Source organism: Gymnoscopelus braueri (genome assembly GCF_963280865.1).
Source record: "Gymnoscopelus braueri genome assembly, chromosome: 17".
Lineage (NCBI taxonomy): Eukaryota > Metazoa > Chordata > Actinopteri > Myctophiformes > Myctophidae > Gymnoscopelus > Gymnoscopelus braueri.
In genome coordinates, this window is record NC_137617.1 from 48,763,474 (window position 1) to 48,776,085 (window position 12,612).

Genomic DNA, 12,612 nt, shown 5'->3' on the forward strand with positions numbered 1-12,612 from the left:
TATTGCAATTTTTTTGTATTATTTAAAATGGGTGAAGTGGCCCTTAATGTGAGTTTGAATTCCACCATTGTTGCTGAATGGAGATTTCAGATATGTTGAACATTAATCCATTAAGACGGGGAGCACATTTCTTTGAGCTATTCAAATATAGCACTGTAATAATACAAGCTCATAGCGAGCTTGTATATCTGCTATTTTTGAATCTGCAATATTTTTTTAAATCGTGAAAATTTGAATTTTTGAATATATATATTTTTAAAGCAAACATTTTCAACTCAAATCTTTGCTTCGGGGGGGGGATCCTACAATGTCTTCTAAATCCTAACATTTTTTATTTTTTTTATACTTCTGTTGCTATAATATTAGTGGTTCTCCAACTTTTTTCATGTCAAAGACCACCCAAAATTATATGTATTTGGCCGCGGACCCCCATCTGAAAATATTTTGTTCCAGGGACCCCCCAGAAGCAAAGAGTTAAGTCAAAAATGTATATATATTTATATATTAAAAGATTTGCCCAAATTTTCCTAAAATAGCAGATCTACAAGCTCATAGGGCGGCACTCGAGATGCGTTCCCGGTCTTAATGGGTTAAGCGACTCCCACTGTGTCTAAATCCCTCTCAGGCTGTTATCACTGTAAATCCAATAATAAAGATGATATATAAACAGTATCATACCAGGGACACCCACAACTCTCTCCCTAATGAGGAAAAGCTGATTATTATGAATATTATTTCAAGCTGTTTTGTCAAAGGAAAAAAAAAAGCAGCTGCTTCCATTTCAGTCACTGAGCTTTTGTTTAAAAGACAGATGTTAATAATATTAGATCATAGAATGTTGTTTTGTTTCTTTATAAATGAATAGAGCGCCGAAGTCTGACGTCACTGCCACTAGAGGGCGCTGTTCCACGGGTTCGTGGCTTTATCTTTTGTGTTGAAATCCCCATTTGGGAATCTTAGATCACGTCATATAAGAACTGTGTTCCAAACATAAACACACCACCCTGGCGTTTTTGTCAGGGGGGTGGCTCTGCATCGTTTATGATATTCATTCATATTTGATACAGCCTGTTTCTGGCGAAAATTGAATTAATTCTGCCTTAAAAGTCTTAAGAACTACTACTTCCGGCCGGGTCTGAAATCACTGTCCATACAGCAGCCGCGTTCATGGGAAATGTAGTCTTTGGGTTGTTTGACTCGTTTCTAGTGTTTATATTGTGTTACTCTTTGGGTAAATGTGTACAATTACACCTTCAGTCGATGCTTCATATCCTTATGAGTAAAAACGCCAGGGTGGCGTGTTTATTTTTGGAACACAGTTCTTATATGAAGCGATCTAAGATTCCCCAATGAGGATATCAATACAAAAAGTTAAGCCATGAACCTGCGGAAAGCGCCCTCTACTGGCAGTGACGTCAGGACTTCAGTGCTCTATTAAAGTCAGATCATAGAATGTTGTTTTGTTTCTTTATAAAATAATAGAAACAAGTGATGCAAGGTGCTTTCTTGGTGTTGTTTCTCAACGCAGGGTCTGGGGACCACATGGGGTCCACATGGACGCTCACGGGTCTGTAACTTATTATTATTATTATTATAAATGTGCCCCATTCATGTGACCTTTTCAAGAGCAGATTTACAAATGCACTGTGAACAGAACAACAGGCGGTGGATGAAGTGAAGTGACCCATTTCTGATTTTTAAGGAACCCAGGTTAAATATTGACGTTTCATCGTAGGGCGTGGCACTCTGAAAAGAGTTCAGAGAGGAACTACTTTGGTATTATGGTGCTTTAATCTCTTAACCCCTATATTATGCTTAGTTGACTGAGATCCTGGGCTCCATAGAGTCACTCTACCATACAGATTGAACAAAACACAAATGTAGTCTGTCCCCCTTTCGGCCATACACATGTTTTGTACCTGTTTTCTCCATACATGGGCAAAAAAATGGTTTTGGTCACTTTGACCTTAGGCCCCAGCCATAAAAGTCTGTCCCCCTTTCGTCCATATATGGGCATAGACACTGGCTGACACGTCATGTGAAGTCTGGGTCTGGCAGAACCAGGTCTCCTGGTCTTGTTTTTTGGGCAGTGAAACTGCCCCTATATGTGAGGTTTGGACATGCCCCACCCATTGCACCCCCCCAACCCTGCGCTGTGATTGGCCACCATTGTACCCCCCTAACCCTGCACCGTGATTGGCCAATCACAGTCACAGTATTCAGGACTGTGATTGGCTAGTGAAACATGACACATGTGCATAGTCCTATTTATAGGACTATGCACTTAAAAAAAAAAAAAACTTTTTTTTAAGTTAGGGGTGTACAATGGTTGGTCCACAATATTACTTTTCTTCCATCACTTCTTCCATCACTGTGATGACCACTGTGACCACACCGCCCACTTCACACTGGGTGTGATTTTTTTTAAACATGAGTGCTGTGTCTCCTGTGGGGTGTTTAGGGGGGAGGGGGGGATGCTGACATCTGCTCTCCCTCTCCATTTATAGAAGTGAAGACGAGCTCATTCATAAAGTGGGTGTACAGTATAAAGTGGGTGTACAGTATAAAGTGGGTGTACAGTATAAAGTGGGTGTACAGTATAAAGTGGGTGTACAGTATATCTCTGCTGTATGTCCAAAATATTGCAATTTTTTTGTATTATTTAAAATGGGTGAAGTGGCCCTTAATGTGAGTTTGAATTCCACCATTGTTGCTGAATGGAGATTTCAGATATGTTGAACATTAATCCATTAAGACGGGGAGCACATTTCTTTGAGCTATTCAAATATAGCACTGTAATAATACAAGCTCATAGCGAGCTTGTATATCTGCTATTTTTGAATCTGCAATATTTTTTTAAATCGTGAAAATTTGAATTTTTGAATATATATATTTTTAAAGCAAACATTTTCAACTCAAATCTTTGCTTCGGGGGGGGGATCCTACAATGTCTTCTAAATCCTAACATTTTTTATTTTTTTTATACTTCTGTTGCTATAATATTAGTGGTTCTCCAACTTTTTTCATGTCAAAGACCACCCAAAATTATATGTATTTGGCCGCGGACCCCCATCTGAAAATATTTTGTTCCAGGGACCCCCCAGAAGCAAAGAGTTAAGTCAAAAATGTATATATATTTATATATTAAAAGATTTGCCCAAATTTTCCTAAAATAGCAGATCTACAAGCTCATAGGGCGGCACTCGAGATGCGTTCCCGGTCTTAATGGGTTAAGCGACTCCCACTGTGTCTAAATCCCTCTCAGGCTGTTATCACTGTAAATCCAATAATAAAGATGATATATAAACAGTATCATACCAGGGACACCCACAACTCTCTCCCTAATGAGGAAAAGCTGATTATTATGAATATTATTTCAAGCTGTTTTGTCAAAGGAAAAAAAAAAGCAGCTGCTTCCATTTCAGTCACTGAGCTTTTGTTTAAAAGACAGATGTTAATAATATTAGATCATAGAATGTTGTTTTGTTTCTTTATAAATGAATAGAGCGCCGAAGTCTGACGTCACTGCCACTAGAGGGCGCTGTTCCACGGGTTCGTGGCTTTATCTTTTGTGTTGAAATCCCCATTTGGGAATCTTAGATCACGTCATATAAGAACTGTGTTCCAAACATAAACACACCACCCTGGCGTTTTTGTCAGGGGGGTGGCTCTGCATCGTTTATGATATTCATTCATATTTGATACAGCCTGTTTCTGGCGAAAATTGAATTAATTCTGCCTTAAAAGTCTTAAGAACTACTACTTCCGGCCGGGTCTGAAATCACTGTCCATACAGCAGCCGCGTTCATGGGAAATGTAGTCTTTGGGTTGTTTGACTCGTTTCTAGTGTTTATATTGTGTTACTCTTTGGGTAAATGTGTACAATTACACCTTCAGTCGATGCTTCATATCCTTATGAGTAAAAACGCCAGGGTGGCGTGTTTATTTTTGGAACACAGTTCTTATATGAAGCGATCTAAGATTCCCCAATGAGGATATCAATACAAAAAGTAAAGCCATGAACCTGCGGAAAGCGCCCTCTACTGGCAGTGACGTCAGGACTTCAGTGCTCTATTAAAGTCAGATCATAGAATGTTGTTTTGTTTCTTTATAAAATAATAGAAACAAGTGATGCAAGGTGCTTTCTTGGTGTTGTTTCTCAACCTAGGGTCTGGGGACCACATGGGGTCCACATGGACGCTCACGGGTCTGTAACTCTGATGAAGAACTCTGAGAGTGCATTTTCTTTGCACAGGAGACTGGGGTTCAAATCCGGGCTGGAACAGGAAAGTTACATAGTCCAGCTTTAATGTTATATATCATCATAAAAATCTTTTGTCAATTATTTTGGGGGGCCTCACTATACAATACCCTCACGGTCCACCAGCAGCGCCCAGTCCGCAGGTTGAGAACCGTTGTGAAGGATAGAACATAAACCCAGCTCTGTTTACTCCAACGCTCTGCCCAGAACCTGTCTCCCACCCTGCTACAGTATCTGATCCAATGTTTCTCTCACACACACACACACCCACCCACACACACACACACACACACAGACAAAGATACTCGTCTCACGCACACACACACACACACACACACACACACACACGCGCACGCACGCACACGCGTGCGCAGACGGACACACGGACACAAACTAAGACACGATATACACACATCTCTCCAAAACCCTGCAGCTTGTTTCTCTTCTTCTCTGGCCAACTATAACATTGCGACTTAACTGCTCGCTGCAAAAGAAAGACAATGCTGTTGTTTTTTTTCTTTCTTACAACAATATTTTACAGCTGGGAGTTGAGAGCCAAGGAGCTGCAGAGACAGAGAGTCCACATGCCATGTGGATACACCGACGCCAGGAACCCTTGTGTATGAAGTAACTTAGTACATTTACTCAAAATACTGTACTTCAAGCAGCACTATGTAACTTTCCTCTTCTACCCCGGATTTGAACCTGGTTTCCTGCGCAAGTGCTGGACATTTGTTTACCATTGAGCTAATAGAGCCAGGCCTGCTTGCTCAGGGGATAAACTGAATCTGTGACCATCAGGTCTTTGTCTATAGGTGAGACATGACCTTTGAATAAACTATGTTGCTATGTCAGTGGTTTTCAAACTTTTTCATGTCAAGGACCCCAAAATGTATATGTATTTGACCACGGACCCCTATCTCAAACTATTTTGTTCCAGGGACCCCCCAGAAGCAAAGATTTGAGTTACAAATGTTCGCTTTAAGAATATATATATTCAAAGATTTGAGTTACAAATGTTCGCTTTAAGAATATATATATTCAAAGATTTGCACAAATGTTCTCGATTTTTCAAAAATAGCAGATCTACAAGCCGCGCTACGAGCTTGTATATCTGATATTTTTGAATAACCAAAGTGTAAAATAATGCTTTTTTAGCTCAAATCTAAAAATGACACAGATGCGTCCCAGGTCTTAATCGGTTAAAACATATTCAAAGATTTGCGCAAATCTTCCATGATGTCTCAAAAAAATTGCAGATGTACAAGCTCATAGTTCATAGATCTATGAGTTTGTAGATCAGCAATTTTTTTAATAGCCAAATAAATCTGAAATGACACAGATGCGTTTCCGGAACTTAATGGGTTAAAAGGTTTAACCCAGCATCCGTGTTGTGGTGAAAGCTTTCGCAGAGAACAGCAGATCGACAAGCTCACAATGCGACGTGTTGTGAGCTTGTCGATCTGCTATTTTCCGCGAAAAGCTTTCCCCACCATAACAGAAAATACACTAGCATAGAGCCCTGATAGGGACTCCGCTCAAAGTGTACGTGGTTAAAGGGATAGTTCACCCAAAAAAATATGTTTTTTCTATGGATTAGTCACCCCATGGAGACTTCAATTCATGGATATTTTTTAGTTTTTGTCTCATTCCTAAGACAATAATATATAACAATGACCATGCGGTTCCGGTATAGGAGACACAACGGAGACTCTTTGTGTACCGGAACCACTGCCTACCGGTCCGCTGGTCATCAATCGGGGGTGACTAATCGATATAACCAATTCAATTACGAAACTGTGAGTACTTCTCCCACCGCTGCCAGGAAGGGTTCTGGTCTGTTGGGATGAGAACGGAGCCAGACTGAACCAGAACCTCGTCTCAGAGATCAGTTAGTCTGTCTGTGACCCTTCTGTGTTCTGGGAGAGAGGGTTCAATATAAACATGTTCCTTCTTTCACTTTATTTTCTTAACCACTTGAACCCTGTCCGTTATTCTGTTAGACAATATTTGGCGGATATGTGGTTCTCAAAAAAAATGTTTTAATACCAGGATTTTTTTGTTAAACCCACCTTGAATTTATAGAGCAAGTTTCTAAGTTTTTTTGATTGAAACCTTTATTTCAGGGAAATCCATTGAGACCAGGGTCTCTTTTTCAATAGTGCCCTGTGTACAAAAAGACATTTACAACAATGGTTTTTCATTGACAAGGATAACAAGGTACATATAAAAATAAAAAAGGTTGCAAAAGTTATATATTAAAACCATATATTACATCAAGCAGGTGCATAAATCTTCTTCCAAAATAAGGTCAGCTAAAAATCTTTTAAAAATAGCAAAAGAGACAAGAGCATCTAACTTCAGTTTTTCTTGACATTTGTTCCATATATATGGAGCATATACACTGAAGGCTGTATCTCCCAGTTTAGTACTGGTTGTAGGCACCTTCAGCAAAATGTTATTGTCTTGCGATCTGGTACCATGACTTGAAGTATTAGGCTCTAACAGTGTTGTTAAATACAGGGGCAGTTTGTTAAGTAGTGCCTTGTAAGTAAACAAGGTGACATGTTGTTTCCTTCTGAGAGCCAGGGAAGACCATTTGAGGTGTACAATGTGCAATGATGAGTCCTGAAACCTGCACCTGTAATAAAACGGAGTGCACTGTGATAGATTGCATCTAAGGGTTTTAAAGTGCTGTCTGTGGCATGCATATATAAAATATCTCCATAATCTAATATTGGCATGATTGTAGCTTGAATGACCCTCTTTCTGTTTTCTTTAGAAAAACAAGACCTATTTCGGTAGAGGAAGCCAATTTTAGGCTTAATTTTCTTAGCCAGATTTGTTACATGACTTTTAGTTGAGCACATGTTGGGTGTTTGGGGGAACCATGGAGACCATGGAGGTTTGAATCCTGGATTGGCACCACATGGAACCAAGTGGACCCATCTCCAAATATGCGGGAAGTTTGTGCGGAAATATGCGATTATGCACCCTTTTTTTAATCTGTGCCATTTGGCTGATTATGCGATAAATTATGCGATCGCATATTTTGCATAATCAAGATTTTAAACACAGGACTTTTACTTGTAAACACAATATTTCTACATTATGGTATTGCTACTTAAATACTTATAGGAAAAACAAAACCAGAGTACTTTCTCCACCCTTGCTAATATAAGGACTACATAGAGATGAGGCCCAGAGGCTATAGACAGAGATTTAGTGAGTTTGGATGCTTGTTGAGAGAGAGTCAGAACATGTGTTATAATAAACCATAGAGACACATATTGACTCACATTGTGTCATTGTGTTCATAAATGTGATTTGTGTTGTTTTGGCAGAGAGGAAGATCACTCACAGCACAGCTGCTGGGAGGGAATTGGAGAACATTTCTACCGCCTATAAATCACCATTGCTTTATTCTCTAACTGATGTATTTTTGTTCTTGTAAAAAATTATATATATATGTTTTTTGTTAAAAAGTTAAAGCTCTGATATTTCTTATTCTGATACTAATCATTGTTTTTAGGGTGTTTGTTCAGTAACAGGGGTCTCCTCCCGTCTCTCCAGCTCTCTTTAGTAAACACAATCACACCATTTTTCAGCTTAAGTTTTATAGTGTCCCAGTTCAGTTTCCTATTCTACCCCCGATTTGCACCCGGGTCTCTGCGCAAGTGCTGATTTTTTTAATTTATTTTTTACCTTTGAGCTAATAGAGCCTGCCTGCTTGCTCAGGGGATAATTTAATCTTGACCTTCAGGTCAACCAGAAACAACCAGAAACAGGATCGTGTCAAAGGTCATGTCCAACCTAGACACAGGATCTAAATGTCTCCATAGAAGAGCAGGGAGACAAAATAAAACCACCCCAAATGTATAAGTTACAGTACCTTGCATTAACATAATGCAATATACAATACACAATACACAATACACAATATAATACATAAACAACATAACATTACTCTACCTTACAGAAAATGTTATTGTATTCATAAAAAAAAATTGCCGCTTTAACCCTGTAAGACCCGGATATATTTGTACTTGCAAAAAAAAATTAAAAACCTTTCAGATGGTCTTGTAGGAGTATTTAGAAGAGGAAAATATAATGTTTTTTAAAAAAATATGTTTTGGTAAGTTTTTATGCAAATGTTGACATTTAGCAACGTTGGGTCCATCAGGTAGCAAAATTTCCTATAGGCCATTTTTATGGATAACATGGCAAATGTGTAAATACTTCACTAAAACAACTTAATGATTCATTTATATGGTTTATTATTTGGCCTCAGATCAATTATGAATAATATTTGGCCTCAGAACAGTATACATTATGAATAATAACACCAATAAGCCATATTTTTTTTAAATTTGGGACATATATGTCACAATAATAACATATGTACATGTTCTAGACATTGTAATGTTCACCAAAACAAATATTACAGGCATATTACTTACGTTTTTGTGAGGAATATCTTCCAGAGAAAAAAGAGATCTGTTCCAACAGAGATTTTTCAAGTTGTGATGATTCCTGGCTCTGTGGGGGGTATTTATATGCAAATATCCTGGCCAATGGCATTGTAAGACTAAACAATAGGACCCAATGAGGATTTAGAGGTGAAAAAATAACAGAAAAACAAATTATTTAAACTCCTTTCTTTATAAAATATAATTGTTACTCTAAAGCAACGCTGGGTCTTAGAGGGTTAACACATAAATAAGTGTCATTATACTGTAGATTGTGGTGCAAACCACTTGAGTCTAGAATCCACCCCACTGTCTGTGAATAATGCATGGTGGTAACCTGACACCTTTCACCTGGCTCCATCAGCCAATCAGGGACAAGCATCAGGCAGGTGGGTGAAAGCACCTGTATGTTAAGTAACAGAAACAGGTAAGCTGACCCCGCTTTCTTCTCTGTGTTTAAAGACATGATGAGCTGTTCTCAGTGTGGACACGCTTCATCATGAAGTTATCACTCTAACACACAAGATAAAGTAGGCTAGTGAACCGTGATGTTCTGGTTAAAGATGACTCTCACTTAAAGCCACTTATGCCCTATTGTAGCGTGGGAAAAGCGGATCTACAAGCTCTTTGTTGCTGTTGTTTGCTAGAGTTTTGAAACTGGGGCACCACAACAACTGCAGTGGTAGTGTTTCCCGGTTCGGAGCGCTGACTGTACAACATGGTTTAAAGATGAGATTCTCTGCCTTTTAGTTTGATACCATTTTGATTAATTCGATGGGACTCCAATCTACACTGTTAAATCCATAGTTTATTTTAACTCTGAGAGTGTACAAATGGAACCAAATGGACCTGTAAGGGTCCATTTGGTTCCACTTATACACTCTCAGAGTTACAGATTTGTAAGGGTTCATTTGGTTCCATTTGTACACTCTCAGAGTTACAGACCTGTAAGGGTCCATTTGGTTCCATTTGTACACTCTCAGAGTTACAGACCTGTAAGGGTCCATTTGGTTCCATTTGTACACTCTCAGAGTTACAGACCCGTAAGGGTCTATTTGGTTCCATGTGTACACTCTCAGAGTTACAGACCTGTAAGGGTCCATTTGGTTCCATTTGTACACTCAGAGTTACAGACCTGTAAGGGTCCATTTGGTTCCATTTGTACACTCTCGGAGTTACAGACCTGTAAGGGTCCATTTGGTTCCATTTGTACACTCTCAGAGGACCCATAAGGGTCCATTTGGACCCGAAACCCAACGTTGAGAAACATTGGTACTGTATGAACGTATATGGTCTCTGAAGTTAAGACAACTCTTCCACTATGTTGGAATGGAATGCTAGAGACAGAGACAGAGAGGTGGAAGCATTTGAACTTTGTGCAAGAAGCCAACAGTCTCTCCAGACTGAGTACAAATGTTCTTCCTACTAAAACAACACCGTTCATTCCCTGGTTATTGTTTGTAACAAAATGATTGTGCAACGTTCACATGTTTTGAATTACACTTCTGAATCATTCTAGGGGTTGACCTGATAACTGAGTGGTTAGGGTGCATACTGCATTTTGATATAGTTTTAGCTTTTTACATGTCTTTATTCTACCCTTTGTACATGTAATGTAATGCATTATTGTGTTAATGTTGTACGCTATGTTGATGAATTGAATACATAGGACCACAATGGTAACAAGTCCCCAAGATTTTTTGTGTTATCCTTTTAGCCTTAATGTATGACTGTACCTCGTGCTTTCTGACTAGGAAAGTATTCAATCAATCAATCAATTCTCTGTATTAATTATGTACATGTCTGTGTCTGTTTTTGTGTATGAGTTTTTGTGTATCAGACTTTATCCTGTTTTTAAATTTGATTTGTCCTTTAACATTCAATGTTTGATGGTTGTTAGAAATATAATAAATACAATACAAATAAATCATCAGCTCTAATGCCTGACAACGAGTCCCCTGGTTCAATTCCCATTTGCCCGAGTGTGTCACTCCATTACTCTCTCAGTGTTTACTGTCTCTCCCTACGGCACATCTAATAGATGCAAAATATTAAATAAATCAGTCTGGGTGATCTGTGCAAAATAAGACAACCTTGAAGCCTCACTATCAGTTGTGTAAAGTAACTAAGTACATTTACTCAAGTACTGTACTTGAATACAATTTTGAGGTATTCTTTTTTACTTTACTGGAATATTTACAGTTTTCAGTACTTTTACTTCTACTCCACTACATCTAAGGCTAATATTGTACTTTTTACTCCACTACAATTATTTGAAAACTTTAGTTACCAGTTACTTTGCAGATATAAATTATTATATTATAAAACACATACATTAACCACTGTTCAGCCCTATTTTATACCCAGGCTATTTGAAAATAGCAGATCTACAAGCTCCCAACGCGTCGCGTGAGCTTGTAGATCTGCTATTTTCAAACATTTTACTACTTTTACTTTTGGTACTTTCAGTATATTTTGATGCCAATACTTTTATACCTTTACTCAGTAACATTTTGAACACAGGCCTTTTACTTGTAACAGAGTATTTTTATATTGTTGCATTGCTACTTTTACTTAAGTAAAATATCTGAGTACTTCTTCCACCACTGCTCATTATAAAGAGTCATGCAATCATTAATAATAATAATAATAATAATAGCTTGAATTTATATTGATTGAATCCAGTAGTTTCCCAATTGCATAATTAACTCCTTTAGTACATAGAATTTCAATCTCGTATCCTCCAAACTCTTATGTTGATGTCCTTCCCGTCTCACAATATACTTTTTAATAATAATAGCTTAATAATAGCTTGAATTTATATAGCTCCTTTCATAAACCCAAGGACGCTTTACATCAAAAACAATGAAAAACTAATAAACAAAACAAAACAAAACAACAACTATATGCCATATGCCTGAGAGAATAGGTGTCTTTTCAAGGCTGCTTTAAAAAGAGTCCAGTCATTTGCTCACATTCTATGGTGGAGTAAATTAAATCAGTAGTTCTCATGTCAAGGACCCCCACATTCATCTGTATTTGTACACAGACTCCCATCTGAAAATATATTGTGCCTGGGACGTGAAGATTTGTGTGTTAAGAAATTATTCAATTTCTTTTCCAAATATATTCAAAATGTTTAGAAAACGACTGAAGAATCAAAGTAAAGTGTTTAAACTGTTCCTCATTTCACTGGGGACCCCCCTGGACCCAACTTTAAGAACCACTGAAATAAAGTGCTGTGAAGTTTTACACCCACTAAACCTTTTAAGTCTAGAATTATTCTCATCTGTAGAACACACACACACCCTCTACTGGCCAAAGATGATAATGCATGCAGGGCGCTTCATCAAGCTCTTGTGTGAGATAGAAATGAATTAATTCATAAACCTTTTAAAGCTAATTAGAGTTAGGGCTTAATCTGAGTTCTGAGGCTTTGGAGCACACAGAGCTGTGCAACACTAATTATTGAGTACAATGGACCACAATGGAAACAAGGCTTTTTTGTGTTATCCTTTTAGCATAACTTTTGACTACACGTATTAACAAACTTTAATGTTAACCCATTAATTCCGGGAACGCATCTGTGTCATTTTAGAGTTCTTTGGCTTTAAAAAAAATTGCAGATCTACAACCTCATAGCGCGGCACCGAGTGCCGCGCTATGAGCTTGTAGATCTGCAATTTTTGGAAAAATCGTGGAAAATGTGTGCAATTTGGCAGATTCTAAAACAGTTTTTTGAAAAAAAAATTTGTTGCTATAATATCAGTAGTTCTCAAACGTTTTCGTGTCAAGGACGCCCAAAATGATATGCATTTGGCCGCGGCCCCCCCACCAAAAAAACTCAAAATATTTCATTCCAGGGACCCCCCAAAAGCAATG

The 12,612-nt window shown here is 38.2% G+C and overlaps 1 protein-coding gene and 1 long non-coding RNA gene across 2 annotated transcripts in view; one reads left to right on the forward strand and one right to left on the reverse strand.

The window, feature by feature from the left end:
* LOC308105257 (mamu class II histocompatibility antigen, DR alpha chain-like) overlaps positions 1 to 12,612 on the reverse strand; it is a 305,525-nt gene that overhangs the window by 111,993 nt on the left and 180,920 nt on the right. The gene's annotated exons all lie outside the window — the stretch shown is intronic.
* The window catches only part of LOC308105259, a 106,305-nt gene that overhangs the window by 11,415 nt on the left and 82,278 nt on the right, over positions 1 to 12,612 (forward strand). The gene's annotated exons all lie outside the window — the stretch shown is intronic.